Below are 7,794 nucleotides of genomic sequence, written 5' to 3' on the forward strand. Positions count from 1 at the left end.
TGATCAAAGAGCTGCTTTCTGTTGGTTTTTTGTTTTGTTTTCTTTTTCCAGTAAACTGCTATACTTCAGTCTGAGCCTCCACAGGTCCAACAGTTAAGAAATATTTTCTGCATAGTTCCTCATTCTGGAGGGACTCTTTGTTTTCTCCAGTTCTATAGCTAAGAATATTAATAGATACACTTGCATGAAGGAGATTACTTATGGTCTTACAATCAAAGAATACTCAGTGTTGAAAAGGATCTTTAAAGGTCATCTAATCCAACTCCCATGCAGTGAACAGGGATGTCCAAAACCAGACCTGGTTGCTCAGACCCTGGTGCAGCCTGACTTTGAATGTCTCCAGGAATGGGGCATCCACCACCTCTCGGGCCAACCTGTTCCACTACCTCACCACCTAAGACTTTTTCCTTACGTCCAACCTGTCTCCCCACTTTTAGTTTGTGACCATTTCTCCTTGTTCTATCACCACAGACCCTGCTAAAGAATCTTTCCCCTTCTTTCCTGTAGCTCCCCCATAGATACTGCTCTCAGATCTCATAGAAAAGCTGCTCTCAGGTCACCTTGGAGCATTCTCTACTTCAGGCTGAACAGACTCAGCTCTCTCAGCCTGTCCTCAGTGGAGAAGTGTCCATCCCTTGGGTCATTTTTGTGATCTTCCTCTGGATACACTCCAACAGGTCCATGTCTCTCCTGTAATGAGGACTCTACATCTGGACAAAATACTCCAGGTGAGGCCTCACCAGCGCAAAGCAGAAGGGCAGGATCACCTCCCTTGACCTCCTGGTCACGCTTCTTTTGATGCAGCCCAGGATATGGTTAGCTTTTTAGGTGGCAAGTGTACATTGCTGGCTCATGTCCAGCCTGCCATCCACCAGTACTCCCAGGTCCTTTTCAGTGGTGCTGTGCTCTATCCTTCCATCCCCCAGCTTCAATTGGTAGTGAAGGTTGCCTTGACCCAAGACCTTGCACTTGGATTTATTGAAACTGATGTGTTTCTCCTGGGCTCATTCTCTCCCACCTGTCTAGGTTCCTCAGGATGGCATCCTGTCTCCTGATCTTGTTGATCATATCCCACAACTGGGTGTTATCCACAGACTTGTAGTCTTGTAGCGTAGAACCCAGTTTCAAGATAATAAAAACTAAGGCTCCCTAAAGAAATAAACACAATAAATCACCAACCAAACTATATATGTGAAACAATGCTAGCTTTTATAAAATTTTTGTATTTCAATTTTAATAACATAGTAATTTGTATGCAAAACATAAAAAGAAGAAGATAACTGTGGTAATTTATTTATTTTATAAATTACCTGAACCATTTGGTGTGATTCTAATTGCTCTTCAATCTAGAAATAATTCTGTACAATGGGATGCCAGTGAAAACTTCTTGTCTAATGTAATGAGGCAACAGGACCGCAAGAGTATTAAGAGAGAGATTTTAATGGTTGTGTACAAACTCAGATTAGGAGGTATGTCATATCCTAAACACTTAATTGCTTTATGTAAGCAACTATCAGCTGGTGAAGAAAAACATTAATCGCCATTTGTAGAGGGTGTCTCAAATACCATTACTTTTTCCTCTTTCAGCAGTTGTCTTGTTTCTGACAAACAAAAAATATGAAAGCAATAAATAAAATCCTTCATGCATTAGATCTGAACTTAAATACACTGTTAAGCTATATTAAAATTTTATGTTATTGATAATACAGCAGGCCTAGAAGAGAGCCAAACATCTCTATTCTAATAAAAACCAAAAATCTCCCACCAATGGGAGATTTTGGAACTGAACAATACAGTTGAAATACTAGTGAAGTTAATCAGCAAAAGCAGTAAACACCTGTAGCAAAAATGCTAAGTCATGGCTTGAACCAGTGATTGAGCACCTGGTGGGAAGGCAGGGCCAACCCAGCAGAGAGCTCAGGTTCATTTAAGTGTTGTCAGGGGAGGCAAGGGTATCTTGCTGGAGACCTCTGCATGCCTGAGGCCTTCTGAAGGTAAATGGATTTTTTTCTTTATTTTTGTACCCACAGCTGTTGCATTTGAGTAAATCCTCACTTGCTGCAGCCTCGGACCTTGCTACTCTGCTGTTACTGCTGTGCTTTCTATCACATTACAATGCCTAATAAAAATATAAAGCAGGAGAATACAGAGTATGTAGAATGCTCTGAAAATGGGCCCAGCCTAGTCAAGATATCCACAGATATAACAGCGAGTAGGTTTGAGTGCTCCTCTTCAGCCTAACTTACTTTCTATGAAATCAGTAGTGAAATTTCAGCAAATTATCCAAATCCAAAAGTACAAGGTAGTGTGTTTGCATATTGTGTCATGGAGGTTTGAAGACTTGTAAACAATTTGATGTTCCTACATAACTTTTTCAAAATGTTTACTGCCCAGGTTTGATTCACTTGAATATCTTTGATACACATCAACAGATGTGTATTTGAAGGCTTCTGAAAATTGGTACATCTTAAATTTTAAAATTTTTCTAAAAGAGCAAGTGTTTATCCAGACATAATGAAAAGCATGCATCTACGTTTATCTGTCCTTGTGTGCAGAAAAGGAAAAAAAAAAAAAAAAAGGAAAAAAAAACAACCAGAAAAGTTTATTTCTGAGTTAAAAATATAGAAGCCAGGCAATTTGAAATATTTTTTTCATTGGCAGAAGAAGTGTCACTGAAAGAAATCCTATTTATCTGCTTAATATCATTGTCTTGCTTTGCACATCTCTGCAGTGCAGTCAATACCCAATCTCAATACTGATTCTGAAGTTGTAGTGTGTTTCCTATCTCAAGCCCTTGGCTTTTTAGGGAGAGCAAGAGCACTGCAGACCAGCAAGGAGCTGTAGCATTTCCTGTCTGGGATCTCATCGCTGTATCTGACACCCTGAGCTTATCACGTGCACCAGCCACTCATAGTAGATGCTGCTTAAGATAAGCCTCTGGAAGCTCAGGTGCATGGGAACAGGCAGAGCATACAGAAGAAAGTGACTATACAGTGGATTTGCATGCATATATATCCACATGTATGAGCTTGTATAACAGTATCTCAGAACAAATTTCGTATTCTTGTAATTTTCATTGCTGCTTTCTATCTGTTTCTATTTTATTCATACTGTATAAGTAATTTCTGCTTCTCCAGATGCCATAGTTCCCTCCTGCAAACTGTTACAGATTAATGCAAGTCTAATGCAGCTGACTTTCCTTGTAATTATTGTTTATGTGGCGAATCAGGGAAAAGCTATTTAAACGTTACAGTCTTTCCAGGCATTATTATCTTGTCTCTGTAGGAGAACTTTTCTGTCCCATATGTCTCTGTTCGATCTGCATCCTTACACAGGCCCAAATCTGGGCAGCTCTTAGATGCTTACTCTGCTTGAAACAGAAATGTCTTTCTACATTGATATCTTCAGTATGATTATTTTTAACATACAAAATGTTTGTATGTTTCCTTTCCATTAAAAGAGAAGCTTGTACCAAAATACTTTGCTCACTCTGGCCAATGACTTCCATTTAGTAGAATGCAGCCCAATTATGGCAGCTTTATTGTCATGGACATGTATCTACTGCTTCAGTTTCCTTCTACTTAGATTTAACATGTCCTTGCTCTCCAAAGAGCATCTCATGGCTTATAGAGTTTAAAAACAAACAAACAGACAAACAAAAAAACTCCTGTTGTTCAGAAAGCATCAGCCTATCACCCTTTAAAGGGGTCTTTGCAGCTCTTCAGTATGGCAGCCCTGTTTGTTTCTGCAGTGTCTGAGAAGAATTCAGTTCCCTCCTTGTGAAGTGCCTGTGAAGTGCCCCCTTGGATAAAAGAGAAACCTTCCTGCTCCATTTCAGAAAATCTTTGTTTTGTCTATGGTGATTTACATTATAAACAATGAGAATAATTCCAGATACGCAATTTACAACCAGCTGTCAGATCCATTCTCTGTCAATGCTATCTTCACCCCTTCACCAACTTTTTCTTAAGCCTTATAAAACTTTTTCTCAAGAAACAGCTTTTCTGAATTCTAGATGACTTCTTTTTGCACCTCTGTTACATGCTGAAGTTTCTGCATGGAACTTTATGAAATGCATGTGGATTCACTTTCTAAATGTTTAAATTACTTTGATACTTTTGCATGATAATAGAGCTTAATTACATTATTTGCCAAAGGGAAGGCATGATGTGCTGTTTAACGTGATCAAGAATGTTTCAAAAGACAGAGTAAATTTTAACACACACACCCTTAGATTTTAAAATGCAAACTTCAAATCAAATTCTCATTGGAGTGTAAGCTCTTCCATTTAAGCATTTTAAGAAATAAAGGCCTTGTAAGGACTAGGTTGCTGAAATCAGTTTTCATTCTTAATAATCTGCCAGTTGATTTTCTTAACAGTAATGAGACTGAATAGTAAAAGCTAGTTCTAAATCTGGGTGAAAAGGTTTCCTGTTAGAGGCATGAAAATGCAGGTCTTCAGTGTAGCTAAATAGCACTTAGAAGAATAAATATTCAAAACAATTTCAATGGAATAGTGTGAAACTCAAGGGACTGTTACAGTCACACTGTTACCACTTAGCATTTAAATCAAAATTGGTAGAAAAAGAACTGAAAGTGATATTCCAGCACAGACAAGAACTTATTCAAATGTTAAGAAATGAAGTAGAGTTTCATCACTTGTATTTGCAAGCTTAATTCATTTTCTCAAAGCTTAAATCCAACGGTTTTCTTGTTAACTCAACAAAAACCTTTTTTTTTTTTTCTTAGTATATGTCATTAGGATATTTTTTGTGTTCATCAGAACTCTTCTGTTGTACAGTACAGAAATATTGACGGTGAGTTTCATATGTAAAACTGTAAATATAATCTGATGTTCTAAATTACAATTACAATTGTTACAATTCTAAATTACAATTACATGCAATATTAGGAATATACTTACAGTTCTAGTGTTCCAAAAGGGTACAGGTACTTTCACTTGTCTCTACAAATCATACCACTGCTAGAACATTAGCTGTTAGTGGACAGCCATATTCTTATGGGTCTTGTGGAATCAGGTATGGTAATCTGAATCAGAAGACTTAATATAGTCTTTTACTCAAGGAAATGGACTTGAATTAAGGCATCTGTGAGCAGTTTCAGGATCTTATAAACTGAGCTTAAATGTATGTTAGGTTGCCTATGATTCCCAAACTGACACTACAATCCTTTAATCTGTGGGTCCTTTTCTGTCTTGTATAGTTGTAAATTCTTAAGGAAAGAGCTGTTTGTGTTAAAGGAGAAATTTTCTGGTTCCCCAGCACTCTGCAAAGAGATGTCATGTGGGAAAGACTATTTGAAAACTAATCATAAAACATGATGCTGATCCTAGTATTGATAAAGAGTAGTATTGACAAGAGGTGATCCTATTCAAGTATTATAAATCTTCATAAAAAGAGTTGGGAACTGTGGGAACTATGAAAATGTGCTGTTTTTTGTGTTTTTTTTTGTTTTTTTTTTTTTTAAGTGAAGCTTTTTGTCCATTTATTCTAGACTGAGCTGCTAGTAGCAAATTAATTTGCTTAATTAATTAAGTCCTTCTTGTACTTTGAAAATGTAGCTGTAAAAAACACAATCAATCACCAATTGTGATTTGATAGAATTAATAGATAATAGAAGATCTGTAATTTGATTAATTACTAGCAAATTTAAAGTTCTGAAGAGTTATATACTACAAATCTACTTGAAATATTTCCAAAAAAGGAAATGCTTGTCCTTCTCTGAACTTGCCAACAAATATTGTGTGTGCTATTACCAAGGAGCACTGAAGAAGAGAGAGATTCAAATCACCAAGTACTTGATAACAGCTTGTTTCTCACCACTAATAGTCAGAATGAAAGGAAGAAGAAATTTTTGTGGAACTGAAATAAATATAGTGATGGATCAGATTACTAATAGAAAAGCCAAAATTTATTAGTTTTAGATGCTGTTCTTATTGGGAAGAAAAACGGAGCCAAGCAAGTTAAAATCTTATTTAATCATTCCTCAGGATAAGGTATTTAATAAAATGATGGACTACTGTAGTTAGAACAACAGCAACAACAAAAAAAAAAAGCATGGGAAATAATATATTCTCTTGAATGGATATGTGTTAAAATCTTAAGTAATATTTCAGTTGTTTGAAAGCAAGTTTTGTATTGTAAAATTACAGAAAATATGCAAAAGATGCCTTTTAGATGATTTGATCATACACAAGTATTGTGGTAAAACCAAATCAGTAAATTCTTTATGTTTCTTAATTGGGTCATCTTGATTTATTCTTTTGCTGTATGAGAGAAAAAAAAAAATCCTTACAATCATGTTACAAATAAAACTTGTTTGTCTCTGAATTGTGGAATAAAAAGTGACACATGGTTAGTTAGGTGCAGATATGTGATAAATGATCATACAACTGCTATCACTCTAACCCTTTGAGAGTTACTCCATATTTATATTAATAAAACCATGGCACTTTGTAAAAGAAAATCTCAGCAGCTTCTTAGTGAGGACAGTTTAAATTTGTTTCCAAATATCTGCAGTTTAAAATGGCAATAATTCTTCAAAAATTGCTGAGAAGGACTGGTCTGTTGCAGTTACAATCACATGAGTAGCAGCTAAAGATTTAGACCGAGTATCTCTTAAAGGTTTTAACCTGTTACGCTTGTTTGAGAGAGCCATCTTAAAAGTGGCATACCATAAAAATAATGAGTGAGGCTTTAGATAATTTTTCCTCCTTTTTTTTTTTTTTTTTTTTTTTTTTTTTTTTTGTTATGACATTCATTTTCTGGAAAGTAGATTCTCAGTGTTGAGATTCTCTATTTTTTTTTTTTTTTTTCCCAAGAATTTTTTTTTTTTTTTTTGTATACAACAAATAGTTTTCTGAAATCTTAGTTTTCAGTGATTCTAAGGCTTAAAACAGAGGAAATACCTGAAGATGAGATCCATCAACATCCATCTTACAAAATTAAAGATATGTCTTGAATGACCTAACTTTTTAGATGTTATTAATATGTACAAGTGAAATGTTCATTGTGTTCCACTTGCAGTACTCACATGCTCTAAGGGCAGATATGTTGAACACAGGAAACAGATGTTTTCAAAAGTAGGTCAGAATCAAAATAACATAACAACACGCAGTGATGACAGAATGTCATAAGATATAATGCAGTCAATTCAGGTGCCTAAATCAAGGTGTCTTTTGCCCTCTGAGGCTCTTGTATATCTGAAGCACCTGACTGGTGCTTTCCCCTAAACCACCTTACCATTCTGGACCCGCAGTTAGACCTCAAGAGTGGTATCATTAATTGTATTAGGTGCTCTGCATTTATTATGGAAAGTCATGGATCTGAACTTAGTTCAGCATTTGCCCTGTGGCTTTAAAGATGCTTTTAACAAATCAGAAGTGTATCTGCAATCCAAACACAAAATCAACTAGACTGCATAGATTTCTCTAAATCTTAGAAGAAAGGGCTTCAACATATGTGGGAAGACCTACATTTGCTCTTGTGAAACTGCACACCTTTGAATAAACACTCCTTTTGATTTTGATTTGAATTAGCTTATTCCTACCTGATTCTGGAGAAAAGACATCAAAAATATTTGGTCTGTCAGTTTACTATTAGCTATTATTAGTAACTGTGCCCTAGTCTGAAATTGGTAAAACATTGTATTTCCACTGAAAGAGAGTGGAAGGTAGTCAAACTTGTCCATACAAGAATGTGAGCATGTTTAAAAGGAGTCAAGAAGAAAATTCAAACTGCGACCACTGTACAGGCTGATTAGGGAAATTAGTTT

At 35.9% G+C, this 7,794-nt stretch overlaps 1 long non-coding RNA gene across 1 annotated transcript; it reads left to right on the forward strand.

The window, feature by feature from the left end:
- Positions 1 to 1,893: 1,893 nt before the first annotated feature.
- Positions 1,894 to 7,554, forward strand: LOC128073474 (uncharacterized). The gene is made up of 3 exons (XR_008202727.1): positions 1,894 to 1,994; positions 4,763 to 4,838; positions 6,909 to 7,554. It is a non-coding gene; the product is annotated as an uncharacterized LOC128073474 (long non-coding RNA).
- Positions 7,555 to 7,794: the final 240 nt, after the last annotated feature.

Source organism: Tympanuchus pallidicinctus, unplaced genomic scaffold (genome assembly GCF_026119805.1).
Source record: "Tympanuchus pallidicinctus isolate F22 unplaced genomic scaffold, pur_lepc_1.0 scaffold8, whole genome shotgun sequence".
Classification (NCBI taxonomy): Eukaryota; Metazoa; Chordata; class Aves; order Galliformes; family Phasianidae; genus Tympanuchus; species Tympanuchus pallidicinctus.